General features: G+C 40.5%; 1 protein-coding gene across 11 annotated transcripts in view; it reads left to right on the forward strand.

The window, feature by feature from the left end:
* ptprda (protein tyrosine phosphatase receptor type Da) overlaps positions 1 to 27,973 on the forward strand; it is a 622,540-nt gene that overhangs the window by 9,979 nt on the left and 584,588 nt on the right. For 10 of the 11 annotated variants that reach the window (XM_078570552.1, XM_078570557.1, XM_078570554.1 and 7 more), the window contains exon 1: positions 2,912 to 3,327. The exons of the other annotated variant lie outside the window; for it this stretch is intronic. The gene's annotated coding sequence lies outside the window, so the exon portion shown is untranslated. Of the gene's footprint in view, positions 1 to 2,911; positions 3,328 to 27,973 lie in introns of those variants that run through there. 11 annotated transcript variants of the gene reach the window in all.

Here is a 27,973-nt window from a genome sequence, read left to right on the forward strand (position 1 = left end):
TTCGTTGCTCCCAATGCGGTCTCCTCTACATTGGAGAGACCAAATGCAAACCGGGCAACCGCTTTACAGAACACCTGCGGTCTGTCCGCAAGAAAGACCCAAACCTCCCTGTCGCTTGCCATTTTAACACTCCACCCTGCTCTCTTGCCCACATGTCTGTCGTTGGCTTGCTGCATTGTTCCAGTGAAGCTCAACGCAAACTGGAGGAACAGCACCTCATCTTCCGACTAGGCACTTTACAGCCTTCCGGGCTGAATATTGAATTCAACAACTTTAGATCTTAAACTCCCCCTCCCCCCATCCCCACCCCGTTTCTTCCCCCTCTTTTTTTTCAATAATGTATATAGATTCTTCTTTTCCCACCTATTTCCATTATTTTTAAATCTACAACTAATACTTTGTCAGTCTTTCCACCCCACCCCCACTAGAGCTGTACCTTGAGTGTCCTGCCATCCATTCTTAATTAGCACTTTTCTTAGATAATATCACCACCTTCAACACCTCTTTGATCCTTTTGTCTGTGACATCTTTTGATTATCTGCTCCTATCACTGCTTGCTTGTCCCCACAACCACCCCACCCTCAACTTCTCTCCCCCAGCCCCCCACCTTAAACCAGCTTATATTTCACCCCTCTCCTAACTATACTTCAGTTCTGTTGAAGGATCATGTTGGACTTGAAACGTCAACTCTTTTCTTCTCCACCGATGCTGCCAGACCTGCTGAGTTTTTCCAGGTAATTCTGTTTTTGTTTTGGATTTCCAGCATCCGCAGTAGCTTTTTGTTTTTATTATTGGCATGAGCTGGTTGGGCAGAATGGCCTGTTCCCGTACCTTATATCCTGTGTAAGTAACCACCAATTAAATTTTCAGAAGACTGACATCATTGTCTTTGGTCCCCACCACAGACACTGTTCCGTACCAACTGCATTCTTTTTTCTGGCCACTATCTGATCTGAACTAGACTGCTTGCAACCTTGGCATCCTACATGACCCCGGGCTGAGATTCTGACCACATGTCTGCTCCATCACCAAAACCACCTACTACAACCTCTGTAACATCACCTATCTCTGACCCTGCCTTAGCTACTCTACTGCAGAAACTCTCATCCATGCCTTTGTAGCTTCTAGACTTGGCTTTCCTGGCCAGGGTCCCACTTTTAACCCTCCAGATTCTTGAGCTCATTCAAAAATCTGTTACTTATATCCTAATCTGCACCATGTCCTGTTTACCATTACCCCCATTGCTTGCTGACCTGCATTGGCTCTGGTCTAGCAATTTTAAAATTTTTATCCTTCTTTCCACATCTTTCACTGCTTCATCCCTCCTTAGCTGTGTAATCTCCTTCAGCCCTATAACTCTCTGAGATATCTTCCCTCCTCTAATTCTACCCTCTTGCATATTTTAAATTATAATTGCACCACCATTGGTGGGTGTGCCTTCAGGGGCCTGGAACATAACCTCTAGATAGTGTTGAAAAGAGAGACATGTTGCCAGAGCTTTTCATCTTGCACTCATCAGGACAAATGCAAGAATGCCAAATTTCAAAAAGTCATAACAATTTATACTACAGGAGAAAAAGATGCTGAATCTCTGTCAAAGTTGACTCTGATTGACCAAAACATTGCCACGGAGAATGCAGCTGTGAACTATAAGCTCCCCAGGCTCTGAGGTAATTTTTAAAAAAAATGTGCGTGGCTTGAACATATTTCTTTTGTTTGCCGAGAATGTGTCCCTGTGTATTTCACTCCTAGCAAGTGTAAATGAACACATTTTCAGCAACATTTCCCTCTTTTTAGCAATAATCAAGTTCTGTACTACCAAGCCGCCGTTTTGGAATTTTGGAATTCCCTCCTTAAACCCCCTGCCTCTCTAGCTCTCTCTCCCCCATTAAAACTCTGCCCCTTTAAACCTACCTATTTGTTCAAGTTCTCTCCTAATAGCTCTTTATTAAGCTTGCTGTCAAATAGGTCTTGATAATGCTCCTCTGAAGTGACTTGGGCTGTTTTAGGTGTTAAATAATTGAAAGTTGTTGTTGTTATCCTCCTTTAAATCAGTCCTTAAACTTATCACTTTGACCAAGCTGTTTGAACAACTGCCTTTTAAATAAAATTCTGTCTATTGCTGAAAAGAGAGATATGTTGCTGAAGCTTTTTTGTCTTGCATGCACTGGGATAAATGCAAGAATGCCAAATTTCAAACATTCACAACAATTTGGAGACGTTGTTGTGATGGTCTGAAATTTGACATTCTTGTGTTTGCCCTGATGAGTGCAAGATGAAAATCTTCAGCAGCATGCCTCTCTTCAGTAAAGTTTTGTCCCATAATGCTGCTGTGGAGAGCCTGGGAAGGATTTTTTAAAAACTTAGTTTAAAGATGCTGTATAAATACAAGTTCTTATACCACATTTTCAGGTTGAGCATTTATAATTTCTTCGTTTGATTGTAATTCTGTAGCTCCGGGAGTGTCTGCACTGAGTAGAGACTCACTGGTGTAGTACCGGTTATATAAGACCTCTGGTTTGGTATAAATCCTTCAGGTCAGTGTGTTTCTATTCAGCCAGAAGCCCGAGATTGGGAGGCTGCTGCTGATATCTGATTCTCTTGTTCTGAACAAAAAAAAATGCCCGTAGCTGACTTTGAGTTTGTGTTTTGCATGAACCGTGAGACTGATGGAAGGCTGCTTACATACATATACACACATATATATATATATATTTCTCTGGCTTGATATTCACATTCCTTTAAAGCTCTGTAGGCATTTGGGTTTGTTGACAGCCTACCTTGATGTTGTAGCTCATTTGAGTGTGTGTGGAGAGTGAGACTGAGAGTGGAGCATTGGTGTATCCTGATGTGCCTGACGTCAGCGGATTGACCTCTCCTCCTCCCTCCAGAGTGTCTCGGAGATTTCAGAGACTGGGAGAAAGAGAGAGGAGAGAATGAGTGAGTGAGTGAGTAGATCCTGGAGAGAAGCGCCGCCCGTTTGCTCTTTTTAAAAAAATATATATATAAACATGTCTAGGATCCGCACGGCGCTGCACTGAGAGGAGCGGACACGCTGGGGATTCCTGGACACACTCGCACACTTTTGAACGCTGACACCCATACACCACCACCCCCACCCCCACCCCCAAATCTCCTCTCGAGACGTTCAATTCTTTTCCCAAAAATTATTTCGGCGCTTTCCTTCCCGCCCGGTGTTGCCGAGGAAGCTGCGAGCCGCTTCGATGTTGGATTACTCGGGGGGCCGGAGCCCGCAGCACTGGATTAATGCTGGCAGAGTAATGCCCGAGAGCGGCGGCTGCTACTGACGGAGCTGGCAATGCTGAGGTAAACCTTGCCTCTTCTCTTCACCCCCCCCTCCTCCCCCTCCTCTTCACCCCCCCCTCCTCTTCCTCTTCACACCCCCCCCACCCCCAACTCTCCATCTTATAATCCGAAGAGGATCTTTTAATCTTTTTTTTTGCTCTTTGCATTGCTATGGTTGAAGCTTGTCCGTGTCTTGTCTGGAGTTGGAAATTCCTGCCTGGTGAATGAAGGTGTGTGTTTGAGGGGAGAGCTAGATTTATTTCGCTCTTTAAAGGGGGGGGGGGGGCAGAGAAATAAGTGCAGGAACACAAAACTGTAAAATATTCTTGGCTCCCTTGTGCGATTTTTTTTCTTTTTCTGTCTCTGGCCGTCGAGTGCATGAACAAGAGGTTTAAAAATTGCAAAGAGGGAAAACGAGAGGATTTGGAGGTGGATTTGAAGTCCGGGATGACTGAGATTTCCTCAGGACAAATCCGAGCGGCGCCCAGATATTTCTTTCCTCTTTATTTTTGCACTGGAGAGACCTACTCATGAAACTGTAGCCGGACTTGTTGTCTTGTGTGTCTATATATATGTTTTTTTTTATTGGAGTAGGATTTAAATTTCGCCAGCTTCACACAATCTCTTTACTTTCCTCGGCCACATTAATTTAGTTTGTTTCTTATTCTTTCCCTTCCCTTGCATCCAGAACTCTTGTTCGCAGGTTTCCCCAACGGAAAATGAGGGGTTAAAATGGAGCTGGTTTCTTACCCCTTCCCCGCCCCCTCCCCCGGGCCGGTCTTCAGTGAAAGCGGAGGTGGGAGATGTGGCTGGAGTAATGGGGAGAGAGGCGGCTCCTTGGGGGGTGGGGACCCACTCTCTTCAGATGAGGAACTCAGCTCAGATTTCCCATTTGTCAAGGTGCATTAACACGGCTGGATTCTTTGTTTCTGTGACAACCACAAGTAACAGTATGTTTCCACAAGCATGTACTCTTCCAGTGACTGGTAACAGAAGGGGATTATTAATTGTTGCATGCGATGGAAAACCTTTTTGTTTCCTCTATCTGGAAACAAACTAACAGAACACTTTGAGTCTAGAGAGAGAGAACACATACACAGCCCGTTTCATATATATATATATATAGAGACAGAGAGAGAGAGAGACACTTCTCCCGTACTGGCCGCCGAGCTAGTTCGCCTCCAAGTGTAAAAGCGGGTTAAAATGTGTCCGAAGGTCCAGTTTGCAGGCTGTTTTGTGGTGTTAACTGCCTTGCCCTGAGACTGAAGCGCTCTCTCTCCCCCACCGTACCCGGTCAGTTGGCCGTTTTGGCCGCTGTCTGTCAGCGAGTGAAGCGCTGAAGCCGGCTGTTGAGCCGCTAGGGGCCTGTCTATAGTCACTGCAAACACTCCCCATTATTCGCTCCACCAATCTTTCCCGCAGCTCCAGCAGACGCAAACTTACTCAGCTTAACTTTTCCTAAACATGACCTGGGGCCATTTTAGACATTTAAAGAAGTTAGATGCCACTTATATATCCACGCTGCTTTATTTGCATATATATTTGCAATTTTGTGTAGCTTTCAAGTATTCACATTCAAATACTAATGAACAAACGAAATATTTACTAAATAAACAGCTACTCTACGATTTTGACATCTTGAAATTCATTTAAAGAGTTTTGTATTTAGACAAATGAAAGGCCTTCTACCTTGTTGACTTTATCTTGGGGAAGGAGAGAGGGTGAAGTCTTGTTCCTGTGAAAAATGCACATAAATAAACGATTGAAGGTTCTACTGAACATTAAAAAATACTGAATCCCCTGATTTTTGCATTTCTAATCTTGTATAGAGGCACAGTTGTGCTTTACGTGAATACTGCAGGCTACTGTTGTCAGCTTTGTGGCAATTTGGATTCAGTTGTAGGTGATCAGGAACATGTAATTAGGTGAATGACTGTGCTGTTACACTATTGATTATTCTGGAATTTTGTGCTTCATTTTTAAAGAAAGCTAAGGTTTTTTATTTATTTTTGTCTACTGCACCTTTTTTACGTTTATTCTTAATTATCTAGTCTGAGCACACAATAATGATTTTAACAGGTGTAAGGTTTATCTGTGAGAAGCTTCAAATTAAACATAGATTGAATCTTAAGCATGATTTTGATGTTGAAAGAGCTGTTTTTTTTCTTCTCCGCATCTTTATTCATGGTATCTATTTTTTTAATCTGGTTACAGATGGTTAGCGGTAGCTTTCAGAATTGAGCTAGTGATGTGTTAGTGAATGAACTGCATACCTTCCTAAGTGGGTAACTACAAACATTGGATAGGAATCAAGTCAGTGTTTTAAAATATTCACTCATAAATTATCAATGATTTACAACCCAGAGCAAAAACTATTTCCCCTGACTGGCTAGACTGAAAGCTTCTCTGTGACTGATGTACAGTAACAGAAATTTGATGATGAATTTTTGGAGCTGCTGAGCTTTGCCTTCTGAACCCATTTGACCAGGGCTCAGCATGGAATCTAGAAGTTACATCCCCATATCTGCAACAAAGTATAGCCTAATATTCCAAAGAATGGGTTTGGTAGAAGGCAGCATTGAACCAGAAAGGTAAAATTTTGAACAATGCATTTCCTGGAGAGCAGCTAACATTCTATTTGTGTACCGTCTGTTATGTTTTGACTTGATCAAGGCAAATGCTATTTTGAATCTAAGTGGTATTCAATGAATGAAGAGTCCGTAACACCGTGTTCGTACAGAGCATTATTTTACTCTCCTTGATAAGTGTTTTGGTGGGCGGAGCTTACAGATACAGTCAAGGCTAATAGTATACAATAATTCCTATTCTGCTTTTCCTTGCTTCATTTTTATCCCTTTTGTAATGGTGTTTACGCACTGTTTCTATTTTCCTTCACGCACAGTTTTCCCCAACTTTTTTCTTGCTGTTTTTCTGATAGAACATTGCTGCAACACATAATTTTCTCTTCTTGAAAAGGAAATTGCTCCTGTGCAATGTTGTGGGAAATTTTCACTTTCTAAATATTATGTTTTTTTAACCACTACCCCCTCCCCCCACACCCATGTATCTTGCAGTTAAATCAGATAAATGAAGCTAGGGTTAAATAATACGAAAGTATAATAAATTTGGTAACAATTATGTTTTATCAAAATGGATCATCAAATAGATAAGAACAGCAAAATCTGTTTGCTTTCCTTTTAAAAAGGGTCACAAGCATTGAATTCAAAAAGAGCAACAAATGTCAAAATGTACTGCTGAAATGTCAGTCGGTAAAGTGCTAAGTTGAATACCTCTTTAATTAACACATTGTTCTGTACATAGTGTGATCTTGTGCAATAAAAGTGTTAATTGTAGCACTAGCCTTGCTATGCAGAGGTTTTCCAATTAATTTTGGTTTAAACCGGGAACTGCAAACCCAAAAGAGATGGTTGACTTTTGAAGATGGAACTAACAGTTGGTTAATAATGCCTCTGCAGGTCAAGATTTGTGCCTGTTAAAAATGAATGTGACAAATGCGACTTAGCCTCACTATTAGGAAATACTACAAATTCCTCAAGTAAACTACTGTTCACCAGTTTGCCATTTCAGTAACTCCGAATTTAGCTTTAAATCATCCATCAGTCTTGTTAGTCCAGAGTTCTTTATAAATTTTGATTGTTAGTATTCAGTGACTCGTAGAAACGCTTTAGCTCAGCTTCATATTTAGTGTATAAGTGATGCATTACAATACTTTGGCAAATTGTAATAGTTAATGTTAAGAGATTTTTGGGAGAAAAAAGACTTGCATATATATAGAAATGTTACCCGACTTCATCTTGAATATATTACATTACAACCAGATGGTTAAAGGAGGTTGATTTGAGAAAAAATGCTTGAGCTTTTTTTTTAACCCACAAAATAGATGTGTACATTAAGAATTCATTCTTGCACATTTGTGTGGTTTTATAATTCTTGAATTGTAAAATTTAAATATTAGTTGTTCCTGTTAATTGACATATCCTGCTGTTCAACAACACCCAGTTACAAAAAATAGCTGTTCAGCTTTTGCCACATGCAGCTGTCCGTCTCTGAAAGATTAGGTTTCATAAGTGGTGATGAATGCTAGATGCCTGTACCCAGTTGAGGTTTGCATGGAGGTCAGTAGTAACGATGGAGATTAGGAATTACTGACGGTCTTTCGGGCAGTTGTGAATGAGGTGTCTTGAAAATGTGCCCAAAACTTTTGATTGTTGGTCGTTGTGAAAATCAGAGTTAGTTGGTTTGGAAACCAATCAAGGAAGTTATGAATTATAGACTGAGTCAGGGTCTACAAGGAAGGAGGATTTTTTTTATCCTACTCAAGCACTGAAAGTTTTTGTTGGTTGAAAATTTTGCTTGACAATTATTCAATAATACTTTCTCTGTGATTTGTGAAAACTTGTGAAAACTTATGATAGCAGGTAAACCGTATATTTTCCTTTAGGAGACAGCAGTAGCACTCCTCTGCCTCGGCGTTAGTAGAATAGGATTCTGCATGGCTAGTATAAATGTACAGGAACATTGCACATGAACAGACTTGTGTGTAATGAGACACCACAATAGAAAATAGACAAAATGAGATGAGAAATATTTGTTTATATCAGGGTTACATTAAAGTGATTCCTCTAATGTGACGAGATGAGACCTTTTCAAAATAATTTAAAGAATACTATGAATCTTTAGAATTGTTTTCTATGTGTGTTTGGTAACCTGGCTCTGTGTTTGATCCAGCTCATAAGAGCTAGTTTCTAATTATCCTTCACAGTTGGAGGAGCCTGTACAGCACTAAATCAGTTGGTTTCGATATGGAAGTGTCGAACATTGCAGCCCTGGATGATCTTAATGTTCCGAGAAAAATGCACCTATTCGATAAAACCAAGCATTGCTTTTTGGAATGGGCAAAAGCGAGTCCTCCCAGCTAACGACAGGTTTCTGTAGATACAAGCAGTGATGGTGGGAATACACCGCATTGCTAGGAGAGTCACGTTACAGAGAGCTTGTGTCTCTCTCCCCCTCTCTCTCCCCCCCGCCCCTTATCTGAGACGCTACACTGATGGTTGTTCTCTTATACCTTACAGGTAATTGAAACATTGGTCTGAAACAGGCTGTTTTTTTCCCTTATGCTTATAAGCATATTGATATCTGAATGGGCATAACTATTTCCTGTATAGTGGCTGGGCTAAATTCTGGACAGATTTTTAATAATAAGAAAACACATTATGCAATTACTAATATGTGTGTGTCTCTGATTCCACCTCCTAAAACAATCAGTGTTTAAGATGTACAGAAAATAATTTTTGAAGATATTGTAGCATGGTCAAGTAGTTTCAGACCCGTTCTCGAGGGCATGCCAGAAGTGAAGCTTGTTCAACCATTTCTAACTGCTTATTTATACAAGAACTATACCTGAAGGTCTATGTATAAGGTTCAGAAACTAACCAAATTTAGCAGTGATTTCAGTGTTGGATTAAAGAGCAGAAGGAAGCACAGTGGGTTTTATTTTGTTCTTTTTAACCCGTGGGCACAGTATTTTTAAATATTTCATTAATTATCATGTTCTGTTTTCTTTAATTGATGCTAATGTCAGGTGCTGTGGCTTCTAATGTGACTTGACACTAATAGGGTTAATATTTATTTTTTAAACTTGGATCCTTAGTTTATTGGTCAGGCCTAAGAAAGAGTTTTTGATAAATAATTTAAAGTGGAGCTCAGCCTATCTAGTAAATTGAGTTTTTAAGGGAAAGTAAACCCCAGTGGGGAAGTCATTCCTTTTTATTGTGTTACATGCTCTTCGGGCTGTTTAATTACTGCAAAGGTTTCTTGGCTTTTTTCTTCTCCTCTGGCTGTTGCATTCTGTGGTTGCTTAGGTCACCAAGGATCTGGTGACATCTTTTTCTTGCCATACCTATGGATAAATGATGGGTTTGCAGTTTCTGTATAATTCCTGTCCCCATTACATCATTCTCTCTTAACTGATGAAACTGGTACGGAGGATGGTGCCACAAAGAAACAATGAATGCTGTTTCTCTACCAGTTCCCGGCAGGGAAGTGAGTTGGAGCGTCAAACTCAGCCAAAAGGGTTGTAGCAAGGAATGAAACGGAGGAGAAGCGATCAACTAATCTACTATATATTAAAAATGATGAGTGGTTGGAACATACTGAAGATGCTTTAGGGACCTGTTTGGTGGCTCATTAAGTATGGTAAAGATGCAACAAAAATTTCGTGACAGCCTCATTTTATTCTCTCTTTCTCCTTCAGCCAGTTTGAAGTATCTTGAAGTCATAAAGTTTTCAGTCACTCCTTCATTTGCTGAGCCTTCAATCCTTCACCTAAATTCTAACAAAAATTCTGAAAATAACTCCATAGAGCCCCCTCGCCAAATCTTGAAGTGTAAATTCCCTTCACAAACAAAGTTGTGTTTAAATGCCCTCAAAGTGACCAGCGGTTCAAGTTAAATCTTTCTCCAAGATAGTGGAATGGTAAATACTTTGTACTCTGCTCTCAGGATAACAAACAGAAACCCCTCCATTCCATACCTCATGAGGAGCACCACCACACCCTGTGGAGCTGACAGTAGTGAAAGTAATGTTTCCAATGACTGAAACCAATGCATGATTTTTTGGGGAGTTTTTAAAACAGGAACTTTTTCCTCCGACCTTTTGTGAAAGTTGACACAAAGTTTGAGCCCTTCTGATGCCACTGGCCCAGCAACCCCCCCACCATAGTTCCCCCAAACCAATTGAGAAACTCAACTCTTCCCTGCCTCAGTCACCAGAGAAACTCAGAGCAGAAAAATGATTTCCTATAACTGAGATGGAAAAATGGATTCTCTCCTGAGACTTAACTCTACTCACCTCCCTAACTTAGTTGACCATCTGTTTGAGCACCCTCCTTCCCGCTGTAAGGAAAATTTGGGTCTGATCAAGCATAGTAGACTTCCCGACTCACTGGCCGGAATTTAACTCTTCCTCAGGAGATGAGGTGGAGAGGAACTAGCAAAATCGCGGCAAGCTGATCCAACACCATGGTGCATTTACCAGCTTCCGTAATTAAACACCCCCAATTAGGGGGAATGTAACGGTGCCATTTTGACAATAGCAGATCGACCCCCCCCCCACTCCAGCATGTAAGGAGACTGTCAGCTAAATAGAGTAGGTTTTCCAGCGGCAGACTGGGGGAAAGGTTTTTTGAAACGGAGGGGGCTACGGGCAGGTAGGGCAATCCCGCTGCCCCAACAATTTTCCAGGAGGGCTTTCCCTCCAGCACTAGAGCTCGAGGCCCTTTGATTATTTTAAATTCTGTCTTCGCCTACCAGCTTTAGGCTGAGGCCTGCCTGCCTCAGCAGCAACCACCTCTTTGGTGGCAGTGCTGTTGGCTGCCGCCCATAAAATTTGACCTAGGTCCTGCTGCTGGCTGAAGTGGAGTCGCCCATCTGAACCACCGCCACACACAACACACCCCCACCCACCCTGCTTCCGATCCAGCCAGTGAGACCACTACTGCCTCCAAAAAATCATTCAGTGACAGAAATCCACCTCAAGTGAATGAAACAGAAGAAAAGGAACCTCCTCCCCACCCCCACCCCCACCCCTGCCCAACTCCAAAATGAAATTTCATATTCGAATAAGGGATGACACTCGCAATAATTTTAACTCTTGGAATGCTGGTGAAAAGGTACAGGGTTCTGAATGAGGTCACCCTTGGAATGGTGAAAATTGCAGTTTAACTTTTGAAAAATGCATTCAAAACTTGTCTTGTGACCTTGTTAGCCTTGACACTCAGTTGGCTTTTGGGAATTAAGTTTTGAGCTATGATGGCTGGCCAGACCCTGGAGACCCAGCACACCAATTAAATGATGTTGCTAAACTTCAGAATAGGTTGACAACACATGGAAAATAAACCAGCTTCCCAATGGACTACTGCACTGGCATTTTAATTTCCTCTTAAAAAAAAATCAGTTTATTGAAAGGACTGAGCTCCACTTAAAATGGCCATTGGTGCCCAGGAGGATTCCAGATTTGACACTGGTTCTTTGCTTGGAAGCTTGATTGCAGACAGAGCAGCTGCGAAGGCACTCCAGCTGGTCTCAGTGCCCGCAGGTTGGAAGGTGGAAAAATTATTCATTGATTTTGCTCCTGAACACGACCCAGTAATCCTGCTGGAAAGTGTGCGTGAAGATATCGGGTGAGAACAGGATGAGTCCTGGCCCTGATTGTCAGCAAACTGTTCACCTATGAGTGACTTTCTCACTGGAAAGGAAAAACAGATACTCTGTTGTTTAGCCAGCACCTATGTTCCAGCATGGTTCAAGAAAGGAAGCAACAAATTGAGGATGAAATAAAATATAACATTGAGTACATTTGTTAGAAATGAAGAAAAGGTGTGATGTTCTTTTTAAAAAAAAGACTAAGAAAGAAAAGCTGGGGAAACAGAAAGTGGCTGCAGTGGTTAATGATTTTTATGGCTTAAACTTTTTAAGTTTAATAAAACTTTTCTTTATGCTCGAATAGTTTTATTACTGTAATGTTCAGCTTTTTCAGCTTCGTGATGTGAAAACAGAAAGCTTTAACAAAAACGGTTGGCCCAGGGAGCTTACAAATTACTGGCGCAGTCAAAAGTCTCAGGGCTAAATAGAAGATCATGCATCTTTTTTTTCTTTTAACAGTTATCTGTGTCCAAACATTCCTTTGAACATCCTTCAGAATACATTCTCTTTTACTGAAGTGCATCAAATCGCAGTTCCAATATGTTTTATTTTAAAAATGACAACCAAGTTGAATGTTTTTTACTCCTCAATAGAAAAAATGGTGAAGTAAATTCATGAGGCTGCTTATGATTTGCTGCTGGCAAAATGTAACATCTGAAATTTTAAAAAATCAAGACTTATTGGTGGTAATGAAGTTGATGGAGTTATTGCACTGCTTTACAAGAGATTGTGAGTACAGGAAAATAGTAACATAGGAATAGGTAATTCAACCACTCAAGCCTCTTCCACCTGCATTCAATGAGATCATGGCTGATTTCCCCATATCCCTTAATACCTTTGGTTAATACAAATCTATCGATCTTAGTTTTAAAATTCACAATTGATGTAGTATCTATTGTCGTTTGCAAAAGAAAGTTACATGAGTAAGTATTTCATAACTTCACCCTGGAAAGGTCTGGTTCTGACTCTATTTTTTCATTATGCCTCTTAGCCCTAGACTCCTCAACTAGTGGAAATAGTTTCTCCCAATCTACCTTCTTTGTTCCCCTTATGTTTATCATTGCATCTTTTGAATCAGCAAAAAAAAACCCACTAGATTGTGCTGGACAAATTTTAATGTAAGGAAGACTTTTGTACTGAAAATAATTTTGTTCCATCACAAATTCTCTTCCATTTCTTCCCCTCCTTTTAAGTGTTTACTATTTGTTGGGAACCACAGACATCCTTCAATACCTCACCCAAATGGTCATTATTCATGTCTGAGCCCTGGCTATGAAGATTTGCCAGCTATTTGATTCTGAGAGGCTTCATAGATGAGCTGTTCCCCTTGTGATATCCACAATTGTCTACTTCTAGCACGGTCAGTGGGGAGCAAGTAGGGATAATACTCCTGCATGATTTGTCTTTGATTGCCCAGAGAGATGGGAGGCTATTTAGGATTATCAAACTCTCTGTAAGCTTAGCATTGAACTGGAGGCCTTCCTGGCCTGAGTTATTTGCTAGATGGTCTCAATGAGCCATCAGAGGACCCTACAACACTTCTTTGTTAGCAGAATTTTACATGGCACAAATGTTTCTATTTACTATCAGTTACTTTGCTGGAGAAGGATGGCTACAATGGAATCCTGCCAGATGATAGTAAATTGCAATAGTTTGTGGCTGCTTGCCAATGCTTCATTTGTTATTTACTAAGTACTTATCAATTAAATGGGTACTTGGAAGTTTTACATGTGTAAACTAAGGTAAATACATTGGCAAAGTAATAAAACTAATTTCATTAAAGGATGAATGGAAAAAAGATCCTTAAGAATAGAAGTTTGATTGGGATTTAGTTTTTGCAGTCATTTTCTGAAAAGTGGTACCGGAAGTGTCAGTTAAAAGAGGCAAAATAAGTGAAACTTATTGTTCAGCTAAAACGGACTCTGCTGCCCTGTTTATGTACACAGTTCCCTTGATGGTTCAGTAGTTAAGTGCATTATGTGATCTGGCACTGAGCATTGAAAACCAGGAAATTTTAAGGTTTTATCACTGACCTTTGTTGAGTGAGTTGATCTCAGTTGGAACAGGTCAACAGGACTGAGAGTTGGCCTTACTATCTCCCAAGATCGGAAGGGGCAAAAATTGGCCATTTGTCTTTGCCGGCCCATCAAGATTGCTATGCAATGACTCATGCCTAAAATGCACTTTTGTGAATGATAGGTGAGAGGTTAGAGTTCAAATGTGATGACCACCTCATTTAAGTAGCTTATCAACTTCCATTTTACAGGCTGCAGGCAACCCTACATGTATTGGTGCCAGTCTCCAGCCAGGATAAATGTTAGTGGCAGGAAGGATTCCAGTGCCATAAAACAGCACGCCAAATCCAAAAATGATGGTTGATATGAAGGGTGATCAACCAGCATTGTGACAATCCCGTGTAACATAGGAAAAGCTGAAAGAGAGAGAGGGGGAGATGTGGGTATCACTGGTAAGGCCAGATTTTATTACCCATCCCTAATTACCCTTGGTGGTCAATCACCACAGGCTATTAGGGAGGAAGTTCCAGGATTTTGACCCAGCAACAATGGAGGAATGGTAGTATACTTGGTGTGTGACCTGGACGGGTATTTGCAGGTGATGGTGTACCCATGTGCCTGCTGCCCTTGTTCTTCTAGGTAGTAGAGGTTGCAGATTTGGAAGGTGTTGTCAAAGAGCTGCTGAGTTGCTGCAGTGCATCTTGTAGATGGTGCATGGTACTGCCACTGTGCATTGGTGTTAGACAGAGTGGATGATTAAGGTAGTGGATGGGGTACTGATCTAGGAGGCTGCTTTTGCTGGATGGCGTTGAGTTTCTTGAGTGTTGGTGGAGCTGTACTCGTGCAAGCAGGTGACGAGTATTCCATCACAATCCTGACTTGTGCATTATAGATGGTGGACAGGCTTTAGGGAGTCAGGAGGCCAGTTACTTGCTGCAACATGCCCTGCCTCACATATGAAAAATGGCTACTTGAGTGAGGTAATGGTTGCCCAGTGCCTGTGGAACTGTAACTCTAGATAAAAGTCATCGCCTTGGGGAAAGTTTACAATATTGATGGTAGATTTTCCACTTATTGTAAAGGTCTGGTGGATCTGCATCGCATGGTACCACATCATGTAATGCATATTATGTGCCAATTAATTCTAGAAACTCTGTGTAGGGCAATTGTTGGATAATAGGAGCAATTTCAGTTGATTGTTAAGGTTTGCCAATTTCAAGATTGGGTCAGCACTAGTTGCAATGTTGTGCATGTTTTGGGACCAACACTATAAGAAAAGGACCTGTATTTATATTGCATCTTTCATGACCTCAGTACACCCCAAAGTGCTTCATAACAAATTAATCACTTCTACAATGGTTAATGTTGTTTTGTAGAAAAATGCAATAGTCAATTGTGTGCATTAAGATGCTGTTACACAAATGATCAGATAATTATTTCTGTTGGTTATGTTGGTTGAAAAACAAATATTGGTCTGGTCACCAAGATTCTGCTCTTTGAATAGTACCGTTTAAGGTTTTACACCAGCTTGAGAAAGCAGATAGGACTCCAGTTAAACACTTCATCTGAAAGTTAGCACTGCTGATGGCAGCACTCCTTCAATACTGCACTGAAGTGCCAACCTAGCGTCAGGTGACTGGAATGGTGCTTGAACTCATACCATCTCACCAAGGGTGGGAATGCTGCCACTGAGATAGGCTAACGCCTTCATGAGATGAAGGTCAAGTAATGGTACTGACACCAAAATGGAGTAAAACAGGTGAATGCTACTAAACACTTGACGTACAAGGCTCTGGTGAAAATTCATTTTCTTTGTTATTGGTCTGGTATGTGTGAACACACTTGCAAAAGGTACAAATGAGTGGTGTGCAAAAACGTACCTTCTTCTGGTGCTGATGTCTGGTTCTCATGACCTTGCTTTGCTTTGCTGATTTTTGGCAGGATTTTTTCATCAGGAATCAAAGTTATTCCACCACCCCCAGTTTAATGTGTTGGTTTACACCTGATTTGAAACAATGTCAATTTTTAGGGAATTTTCCTGGATAAAAAGCACCTTTAATATTCCCTTGAGGGTGAAGATACTGCATAAAGACTTTTCAAAGTAGTTTGGGTTTGGAAATTTTCTAATTATTCTCTGCCACGTGAAGGAAATTAGACCAGAGTGAATTGGGTAGGATCACTGCTCATTCACCTGCCTGGAACAATATAACACCTCACACCACCAGCTGTGAGCTCCGTGAGCAACTTAATAACTCTGTGTGTTGCATACAAATCCTTGTATTCATTAGTTTTTCTGCTCTCTACCTGCATTATTTGATGGATAAAGTCTGTGTTCTGTGGCAGACTCTGGGATCTATGAGTTTAATTTCCTCTGCGTGTTATGTTTAGCGTACTGGTGAAATTTGCTGGAGAAATTTCTCTGTGCAACTTTAACCTATATATTCAAATAGATTCCTGCATTTTAAGAGTAATGAATCAATCTACACGGGTTAATTGGAGCAATAAAATTTGTGCCCGGAGGAAATTAAACCTGCTGCTGGAGGTTGTGCACCAACATTCACTCCCATCACCACCAACGTGCAACGTGGCAGCAGTTTTAGCAGTCTAGAAGATGTACTGCAGCAACTTGCCAAGGCTTCTTTGGCACCACCCCCTAAACCAATGACCTCTATCGCCTGGAAGGACAAGAGCATTAGGCGTATGGGAACACCACCACTTGCAAGTTCCCTTCCAAGTCACATATCATCCTGACTTGGAAATACATCACTGTTCCTTCATTGTCGGTGGGTCAAAATTCCGGAACTCCCTACCTAACAGCATTGTGGGGATAGTGACACAACATGGGCTGCAGCAGTTAAAGAATCACAATCACCACCACAAGGATAATGAGGAATGGACAAAAAATGCTGGCGTTGCCAGTGATGTGCATATTCTGTGAATGAATAAGCAAAGTAAAAGTTAGACCAGCCACTGATAATAACATGGCAGTTGCCACTTAGAGAGATTGTCACACCGTTAACCAGCAGCATTTTTTCTCTTCAGACTGGATTATTTGCAGAAGCTATACTGTGATTGGTGATCACATACAACTTATATCAACACTGTCAAAATGTGTGTATTATTTGAATGTTGCTTCAGTGTGACATATCTAATAGTCTTTGGCCTTCTGGGTTGACATCTCCATACTTTACTCAGATAATCAGCCAAAAAGCAGTTGTGCCCTGAAGCTACAGTTTGCTTAGGCTTCTGAGAATGTTTATTTTTCTGCTTGCTGTTTTTTTTAGTTGTCTTAAAGAAAGTTAATTTGAACTGGCTCATTGAAGATTTATTTCCCAGATCAGTCAGCACTGCTTTTTAGAAAAAAAAAGTTTCATTTTTTATAATTTTGCCTTTTTAATCTTCTACCATGATTGTATCCCATATGGTGTGAAAAGCAAACAAGACCCTTGTGCTATCTGTGCATCAGCTGAAGTGAGCTGCGTGGAGATGTTCTTTTGTAATAGTGCATGTAATCAGAGCTTAAAATGCAATGATATAGGGCTGCACATAATGACGCCATTTTAGGAGATGACAACTATCTTCAAAGATCCTCCCAGAATGCGGTTTCAGTTCCTCAGTGACTGGTTACAGCATCTCAGCTGGGTTAATGGCTGGAATGTTACAATTGATTTCTGCATTCCAGATGTAGAAAAGGGTCAGTGCAATCAGGATTCTCACTCTAGATTTCCATCTGGAGACTCTGACAAGTATTTGACTGTGAATGTCAAGTGATGATAAAATTGGGCTACAATGAAATAAGAAAGGGGTGAGATGTAAAACGGGCTGGCAAATTGCTGCTACCCATTTTACACAATCGTGCAGGGTCAAAATCTATCCCAGTGGCTCCAGGCAAAAATAGGAAAAAATACCAAACAAACGTTTACAATGTGCTTACTCCAAAAGATCTTGCATGAATCTCTGTCAATGTTGTTAACTTTACAAGGAAGGTTAATGATTAGCCTGACCTGCTCTTTACCCTCCTCATTGGGCTTTGTATGTATTTCTTAACATTGAACTGCTGGTATTTTCTAAAATATTTTTTCGTATAAAATAAAAATAGTTGTTTTGGCGGTGAGGATGGTTCTTTTGATTTGTACATTTTGATTTGAAGGATAGAAAAGCAGTATACTACCGGTCAAGTATCCTGTATCCGTAAATGCAAAACCCAAATGTGTCCAAAAACCGCACTTTTTTTGAACCTCATGGACCTTTTAGCATGGGAAGTCTAGTTGTTTGCACTGCTAACCTTGCAATTTTTGTGGTGAACATATCAAAAAGAACATGTCAGGCACCCTGTATTTATTATTCAGTGATACAACTTACTTTTTTAGCCATTTTATTTACTTTAGTCTATAGCTAGCCTAGGCTTAGGCTATTGTAGTAGAAGTTTATACGCGATATCCGAAAACTGAAATTATCTGAAATCCAAAATGCAATTGGCCCTGAGGGTTTTGGATAAAGGTCACTCGGCATGTATTTAAATGGAGAAAGATTGTAGAACTGGATGGTACAGAGGGACCTGCGTGTCCTGGTACATGAATCACAAAAAGTCAGTAAGCAGGTACAACAAGTGATTAGGAAGGCAAATGGAATGCTGTTGTTAATTGTAAGGGGAATCATGTTTAAAAGTAGGAACATTTTGCTACAGTTGTACAGGGCCTTGGTAAGACGACATCTGGAGTATGTGTACAGTTTTGGTCTCCTTATTTAAGGAAGGATATAATTGCAGTAGAAGCAGTTTGGAGAAGGTTCACTTGACAGATTCATGGGATGGAGGGGTCATCTTATGAGGAAAGATTGGACAGTTTGGGCCTGTATCCATTAGAGTTTAGAAGAATGCGAGGTGATCTGATTGAAACATATAAGATCCTGAGGGGGCTTGACAGGGTGGATGCTCAAAGGATGTTTCTCCTTGTGGGAGAGACAAGAATTAGGGGTTTAAAAATAAGGAGTCTCCCATATAAGATGGAGATGAGGAGACATTTTTACCTGCAGAGGGTTGTTAGTCTGTGGAATTCTCTTCCCTAGAAAGCAGTGGAGGCAGTTTCATTGAATATTTTTAAGGCTGAGTTAAATAAATTCTTCATTAACAAGGGAATTACAGGTCATTGGTAATAGACAGGAAAGTAGAGTTGAGGCCACAATTAGGTCAGTCATGATTCTATCAAATGGCAGAGCAGGTTCATGGGGCTGAATGGCCTACTCTTGATCATAATGTATATGTTCACATTAGAATTAACTGGACCTGTTTGTGACTTTCAGATCACTATGAAAAGGGTTTTTGTAAAATCAACTGAAATCCAGGATTGACAACACTAGAGCATACCAGATAGGCTGAGACTTGCTCAACAGATTATAGGATTTTGGCAGCTATACCTGTTTCCATATGTATTTCAGTTTCCACCTTTGACTCCCTTGGTATTTTGCAAAGCTGGTTAAAAATGTTGATAGGCGGCTGTATGGACCCTAGAGATAAATTAATTAATTCAGGGTTATGTATACTTCCTAAGTGCATTAAAACATGGATGATTGTCCACTGTGTAACAGGAGCAGCTATAAATGTCTGGACTGTAAAACATTCTTCAGGAGTGCAATCAACCCTTGATCAAGGCACATCACAACCCACTACTTTATTTTTGTTTTGTTTTTCCAGTGAGAAATGTTTAGTAAAATAATTAATAATTAATAAATAATAACTAAACATTAAAAAAATTGTTTTAAAACGGTTTCTGCTTCCAGTTTTCTCCCCTCTACTGAATGTGCTGTACCATTGACAACCTTCTATTTTCTCATTCTAGGCAACTCGCTCAGTTCAGGTAGTGTACTGGGCTGCCCTTTGTCACTGTCCCCATGTCATTTAAACTACTCTAATAACTCGCCAAATTAGGCTTCCTTCAGTTATAATTCTGGACTCTGCTGGGTCTTTCATTCATGGAAGGCACCAAAGCTGGTCCTGGCCTCCACTGAGTCCGCATGTACACATTCTGAAGGGGTTACTAGATTGCAGTCAGGAGTAGGAATGCAACCCGAATTTTCCATTTCTTAGCCCCGGATTCATAAGGCCAATTGTTTTGCCCTTACTGACAGTCCTGGATAAAATCAGCACAGACTAGAGATTGAACCTGGGAACCTCCTAGTCTATGTGGCTTGCATCACACCAAGTGGTGTAATTATCCGCTGTGATACTGGGGAGCATTTCCATATCAAAATTGATATTTAAATACTGACTTTTGGTACAGTGAAGATTAACAAATATAAACTAACCCTACAGAGGAATTAATAAAAAGATCATGCATTTTTATAGCACATTTCACAACCTCAGGAATGTCCAAAGTGTTTTCTAACCAATTAAGTACTTTTTGAAGTGTAGTCACTGTTGTAATGTAGAAAAACAGACACAAAAAATGGAAGGAAATATTTTAGGAAAAGCAATGATGGTCTACTTCAGAACAACATTACAGTGATTACAGGTCATTGCAGTGGGTAATTAAAATATATGAAATCTTACAATTATGTATAATTAATTTAATATAAATGTAAAATTTATATTGTTAAATTACTCCCAACCTCTTAAAGCTTCTCCTGTTCTATTGCTTCCTCCCCTGGTGAGAACTCTCTGCTCTAACTCTGGCATCTTGTGCATCCCCCTTCCCATCACTCTAGAATCATAGAAACAAGGAGCAGGAGTAGGCCATTCGTCCCTTCGAGCCTGCTCCACCATTCAATATGATCATGGCTGATCCTCTGTCTCAATGCCATATTCCTGCTTTCTCCCCATACCCCTTGAAGCCCCTAATATTCAAAGATTTATCAATTTCTTTCTTGAATATACTCAGTGACCCGGCCTCCACAGCCTTCTGCGGTAGAGAATTCCACAGGTTGACCACCTCTTGATTGAAGAACTTTTTCTTCATCTCAGTCCAAAATGGTCTGCCCTATATCCTGAGACTGTGGCCTCTGATTCTAGACTCCCCAACCAGGGGAAACATCCTCCCTGCATCTAGTCTGTCTAGGCTTGTTAGAATTTTATATGTTTCAATCAGATCCCCTCTCATTCTTCTAAACCTTAGTGAATACAGGCCCAGTTGAACCATTCTCTCCTCATACGACAGTCCTGCTATCCCCGGTATCAGCCTAGTGAACCTTCGTTGCGCTCCCTCTGTGGCAAGTATATCCTTTCTTAGGTAGGGAGGCCAAAACTGCACGCAATACTCCAGGTATGGTCTCACCAAGGCCCTGTATAACTGCAGTAAGACACCCCTACTTCACTCTCATCCTCTTGCAATGAAGGCAAACATACCATTTGCCTTCCTAATTGCTTGCTGCACCTGCCTGTTTACTTTCATTGACTGGTGTATAAGGACACCCAGACCCCTTTGTACATCCACATTTCCCAATATATCACCATTTAAATAATACTCTGCCTTTCTGTTTTTCACACCAAAGCATATAACTTCACATTTATCCACACTATACTGCATCTGCCATGTGTTTGCCCACATACACAACTTGTCTAAATCGCCCTGAAGCCTCCTTGCATCCTCCCCACAACTCTCAACCACACCCAGTTTTGTCAGCAAACTTGGAAATATTGTATTTGGTTTCCTAATCCAAGTCACTTATATATATATCATGAATAGCTGGGGCCCAAGCACTGATCCCTGCGGTACACCACTAGTCACCGCCTGCCATCTGGAAAAAGACCCATTTATTCTCACACTCTGTTTCCGGCCTGTTAACCAATTCTCAATCCATGCCAGTATATTACCCCCAATCCCATGCGCTTTAATTTTGCCCACTAGCCTCTTAGGTAGGATCTTATCAAAAGCCTTCTTGAAATCCAAATACACCACATCCACTGGTTCTCCCTTATCTATTCTACTAGTTACATCCTCATAAAACTCCAGTAGATTAGTTGAACATGATTTCCCTTTCATAAACCCATGCTGGCTTTATCTAATCCTGTTAATGCTTCCCAAGTGTTCTGTTACTACATCTTTTATAATAGTCTCTATCATTTTCCCCACTACTGATGTTAGGCTAACTGGTCTGTAATTCTGTTTTTTCAGTCCCTCTTTTTAAATATTGGGGTTACATTTGCCACTCTCCAATCTGCAGGAACTGCTCCAGAGTCTATAGAATTTTGGAAGATGACCACCAATGCATCCAATATTTTCAGGGCCACTTCCTTCAGTACTCTGGGATGTAGATTATCAGGCCCTGGGGATTTTTCAGCCTTTACCCCCATTAATTTCTCTAGCATCTTTTTTTTATTACTAATACTGATATTCTTCAATTCCTCCCTCTCACTAGATCCTTGGTTCCCTAACATTTCTGGGAAATTATTTGTGTCCTTTTTTGTTAAGACAGAGCCAAAATATGTGTTCAATTCTTCTGCCATTTCTTTGCTCCCCATTATAATTTCCCCTGTTTCATACTGTAAAGGATCTATGTTTGTCTTTACTGATTTCTTTCTCTTCACATATTTATAGAAGCTTTTACAGTCAGTTTTTATGTTCCTTGTAAGTTTACACTCATACTCCATTTTCCCCATCTTGATCAATCTTTTTGTCCACTTTTGCTCAATTCTAAATTGCTCCCAATCCTCAGGCTTGCTGCTTTTTCTGGCAATTTTATATGTCTCCTCTTTGGATCTAATAATATCCTTAATTCCTTTTGTAAGCTATTGTTTTATTTTTGCGTCAGAAAGGAATGAATATTTTTTGTAATTCATGCATACATTCCTTAAGTATTAGCCATTGCCTATCCATTGTCAACCCTTTTAGTAAGGTTCCCCAATCCGTCGTTGCCAAGTCATGCCTCGTAACCTCGTAGTTCCCTTTATTTAGATTCTGGACAATAGTTTTGGATTCAACTTCTTCACTCTCCATCTTAATGAACAATTCCATCATTTTATGGTCGCTCTTCCCCAAGGGGGCACAACAAGATTGTTAATTAATCCTTTCTCATTACACAATACCCAGTCTAGGATAGCCTGCTGTCTAGGTGGTTCCTCAGCGTATTGGTCTAAAAAAAAATCACGTACACACTCCAGGAAATCCTCCTCCACAGTATTATTGCTAGTTTAGTTTGTCCAATTTATATGTAGATTAAAGTCATCCATGATTACAGTTGTACCCTTATTGCATGCCTCTCTAATTTCCTCTTTAATGCCTTCCCTTACATCTCCATTAGGGGCCTGTTTGGGGGCCTGTAGACAATTCCCACCAATGTTTTCTGCCCCCTGGCGTTTATTATCTCCACCCAAACAGATTCCACACCATGATTTTCCAAGCCAATATCCTTCCTCCCTATTGCATTGATTTCCTCTCTTACGCGTGCTACCCCACCTCCTTTCCCTATTTGTCTGTCCTTCCTAAACATTGAATACCCCTGGATGTTCAGTTCCCATCTTTGGTCACCCTGCAGCCATGTCTTTGTAATTGCAACTATATCATGACTGTTTATATCTATTTGCGCTGTTAATTCGTCTACCTTATTGCGAATACTCTGCGCGTTAAGATGCAATGCATTTAGACTTGCCTTTTTAGCCTTGTTAATCATCTTAGCTTTATTTTGCACTATGACCCTATTTATTGCCCTTTTTTTTCTGCCTTCCAGCTTTGCTTCTTACTTTTCTGTCTTTTGTTTCTATCCTTGTTTCCCCTCCTCTGTCTCCCTACTCAGGTTCCCATCCTCCTGCCATTCTAGTTTAAACCCTCCCTGACGGCAGTAGCAAATCCCCCCCCACCCTGCCAAGGATATTGGTCCTGGTCCTGCCCAGATACAACCCGCCCTGACTGTACTGCTCTAACCTTCCCCAGAGCCGGTCCCAATGTCCCAGGAATCTGAATCCCTCCCCTCTACACCATTTTTTCAGCCACGTATTCATCCGATATATCCTGTTATTTCTACTCTCGCTAGCATGTGGCACTGGTAGTAATCCTGAAATTACTACCTCTCAGGTCGTACTTTTTAATTCACTCTGATATTGGAAATTCTGCTGAGGCCCTGTGCTCTGGAATTGCCTATCCACCTCTCCTTTGTTCAGTTCCCTTATTTTCCAGCCCTGCCACATCGGGTTCCCCCCGCAGTGGATGTGGCGAGCCATTCAAGGCTCCGTTTGAATTCGCTGGGACCGGAACATCTTGCTGGCTTGGGAGAGGCTGGAAAATCCCATCCCGAGTTTTTAGACCTCCTCCTAATAAGTTGTTCTTTGGATTGGCATCACTTTAGTCCCAGTTTAGCTCAACTGTGCTTAAATGCACTATGCAGCTGAATGTGTGAAGTGAGAAAATTTTAGAGCCTTATGAAAAAGTGGTAGATGTGTAGCCTCCAAAATCCACCTCTCGTCATTTATATACATCTTGTTGATGCATAGAATGAAGACTGTGTCCAGGTCTCATATTTGCTTGCAGTGGTTAGATGGCCGTTAATGTGTGGTATCAAGAACTTCTATTAATATAGCACCTTTTCTGTAATAAAATGCCCCAAGGTGCTTCATAGCAGCATCATAAAGTAAAATAAGATATCAAATGCTTATGAAGATATTAGGTCAAATGACCAAAAGCTTGTACAAGTTTCAAGGAGTGTCTTAAAGGAGGAAAGTGAGGTAAGTGGCAGAAAGATGTAGGGAGGTTATTCCAGTCCTCTTGCATTTTACCCTCAATAAACTTAAGGTCATCCAAAACTCTGCTGCCTGTGTCTTAACTCGTGCCATCCCCTTCACCCACCACCCCTGTACTTGCTGACCTATGTTGGCACCCCATCAAGCAACATCTTGATTTTAAAATTTTCATCCTCGTTTTCAAATTCTTCCATGGCCTCATCCCTCTCTATCTCTATAATCTCATCCAGTCCCACAACCCTCATCTGCACTCATCTAATTCCTTAAAATTTTGAGTCTCATCCTTGTTTTCAAGTTCCTTCGTGACCTTGCCCTTCCTTTTTCTATTTGCTCCTCCAGTTCTACCCTCCGAGATATCTGCACCCCTCCAATTCTGATTTCTTTAGCTATCCCTGATTTTAATTGCTCCATGAATGGTGGCTATGCCTTCAGCTGCCTAAGCTCTAAGTTGTCCATCTCTCCATGACCCTCTCTATCTCTCTTCCTTATACTTTCCTCTTTTAAGAGACTCCTGAAAATGTACCTCTTTGACCAAGATTTTGGTCATTTGCCCTAATCTCTGTAATGTGGTGTAAAACTTTGTTTGTTAATGCTCCAATGAAGCCCCTTGAGATGCTTTAATACTTTAAAGGCACTATATCAATACAAGTAGTTGTTATCCAGCACTGGGGGAGTGCAGCACTGTCAGAAGTGCCACCTATCAGATGAGATGTTAAACTGAGGTCTCAACCTGGCTGTCCTCTCAGTGGGATATAAAAGATCCCTTGGCATTATTCAAAGAAGGGTAGGCATTCTTCCATTATTTATCCCTCAAACAGCACATAAAAAAACAGATTATCTGGTCATTTATTTTGCAGCTGATTGTGGGACCTTGCTGTGTGCAAATTACCACTACAATCATGTGCTTTTCTAAAGTATTTTATTGGCTGTAAAGGGCTTTGGGTCCTTAGGTCATGAAAAGTGTTATCTAAATGCAAGTTTTCTCATTCTGTCCTTAAATTTAAATTGGGCTAAACTGATGATCTTTGTTAATTGCCCCAAGTTGAAAATGTGTACCCTTCCTGGGAATGGCTACAGTTGCACTGAGACTGTGATATCCTTCCTTGCGAAAGCTCCTGCAGCCTGCCATTTAAAAAAAATACGAGCAGTTTGTAAAGCCAACTGCTGTGGAGTTTATTAAGACTTCTTCCTCTCACCTTGGCCACCATGTGTGATGCACATTCTTGGTTTTCTACCCAAATGCCTTTATCTGGAAATTACATTGCAGAACATTTGCTCTCTTCTCTAATCTTGGCACAAATCAGGTAGGGCTGTGTGATCCATCCTAGGTGCTGAGTTCAGTGCCTTAAGATAATGCATATTTGAACCATTCAACAGTAGCTACCGATCGCTGTAGCATATGATTTAAGTTTCCAACTTTTCTTACTGCACTTGCAATTGGATTAACCACAGAGTTGTTCCTGAATGTTTTTAAGAAGTTTCCCAATCCAGTTGAAATTTTCACAAATATAGAAATGTTTGAAAGCTCCAAGCCAATTCACTCCTATTCTATAACAATTTGCATGTAAAATCCTGATCCAGGCCTAAAATGTGCCACAATCATCTAGCTTTAATGCTAGAACATTAAATACACTCAGCTCAGTGCCATGTTTCAGTCTGTGATGACAGCATGTTTTAAAGAGTCTAATCACCTTTTGTGCAAAACGTATTCTTTTATTAAATGTTTTCTGTCTTTTTCATATAACACAGTAAGTGAGTGAATAGGTTCAGGTTTGAGGTTTGCAAAGTTGTATTAAACTCCTGTTTATATAAATTCATTTACATGCAGAGCGTTTCTTGGCAAACAGGGTATGCCTTTATCAGGTTTGGAACATTGGCAGCTGGATTCCGGACAAGATAGTTGTTCAGATTAAACCAAAGTAAATAGAAAGGTCAGAACTGATGCAGACATGAGTAACAATCCTTCTGAAGCATGCCAACCACGTGCAGTGCAAACATGTCACCGTGAAATCTGATCCTGGATTGTAGCCTTTGCCAGTTATCATCTGTATATAGTGTACAAGTACAGGCAGCTGATATGACATTAATTAATTCAGACCTAATCGTTTTCAGATTACTTTTGATTATGTGGTTCTGTCTCTTCTGTATGTGTTGCGCAGCTGTCACTAGCAAAATAACATCCTGCTGGAACTTGGCCTCATCATTTATGCCAGATATGTGTTTGACCTTTTTTTTATCAAGACGACAAAATAGGGATAGTTCCAGCAGGCAAATAAATCTGTCTTAGTGGTTTTCCCAGCTTATCGGCTGATCACAAAGCCATAGGCAGCTGCAGCTCTCTGCAGTGGTCTAGCCTTTGTGTCTCCAGTCACAATTACAGACCTGGTTATCACCTTCTCAGACTGGTGAAAGAAATGTGATTTAAGGAACAGAAGATTATCTTCCCAGCATTGTGGTTCAGATTTTATTTCTGTTGGGCTTGATGCTCCCTTTGGATATCTATTCCCCATTTTGATTTCTCATTTATTGCAGTCTCAGCTTTGATATTGAGTGAATTTTCCTAATGCTTCCTAACTGATTATAGATAATGCATTACATTGATGTGTAGAAAAATATGAATTTCTACACCTTTACTGCTCTTTTGCTGCAATATTTTTAGTCATGCTGGTAGTGTATGAATCAAAATTTTGTTTGAACAGTAAATCTACTCACTCCCAATCCTGACATTTTCATATATGAATTGTGCAGTCACTTATCTCCCTTCAGAACTGCATGGCATTTGTCTTTTAAATCTATTTGTAATGCTGATTTTTCTAAATATCATGAACATTGAATCTGCCTGTAAGCTGTTTTTGTTTCATATTTGAAAGAATGAGCTCTCAAAAATAATTTGCATGATTTTTGCAACTGTAACTTCTGAATTCTGCATCCATGAAATGATGCACCTACTATGGTAGTGCATGAGTATACAGAGGTATCGTATCATATGTACAACCTGCATTACATAATCTAGTATGGTCCGTCACGTGGAGAAATTAAGATCTTTTAGTTGTTTGATCCACCTTCATTTGAGGGTGATACATAGAGCTAAGAGTGCAGATCTTAATGCTGAATGTTGACTATTAACATAAAACTCCATTACATCAAGAACTGAATATTCTGAGTTCAACCGTGGGTTGGGTGTGGTGCGGGGAAGTCAGGTTCAAGCACAAGACGTTGTGTTTGCTGGCTGATCAAAGATGCAAAGCAGCACTTTACATTGTGTCTGGTTCGGGTCACTCAGCACAGCAGGGTTGGTGGGGGGCGGGGGTTGGGTGTGGAAGGGAGAGAGTTTCACTAACCATGGTAGTGCTGACTTAGTTTTAGTCATTAGTGAGGATCCTGCTTTTTAAGTCTTTTGCATTTCTTTTTTCGGCTGTGATTGAAAGAAGCAGCTAGGATTTGTCTGTATTTATTGTCATCAACTAACTAGAACGCAGGAATGTTAATATGTGCATTAAGGTTAATTGTGCTACTTTCTTTATTATTTGATTTGTATGTTTGTTGTGTATAATATATAACTATATTGGTTTAGATTCCTCATGGCGAGCATGGATTTAGAAATCACTCACCATGTTTTAAAAGAGGGCATAAATTGGCGCTTTTATAATAAAGACTCACGTGTTTTACGGTTAATTAGGGAACAGAGACTTGATTAAAAGATACAGCAGTCAGTTAAATAATTGAACATATATGTCATAAAAATGCTCATTTTTTACACT

Source organism: Cetorhinus maximus, chromosome 2 (assembly GCF_964194155.1).
Source record: "Cetorhinus maximus chromosome 2, sCetMax3.hap1.1, whole genome shotgun sequence".
Lineage (NCBI taxonomy): Eukaryota > Metazoa > Chordata > Chondrichthyes > Lamniformes > Cetorhinidae > Cetorhinus > Cetorhinus maximus.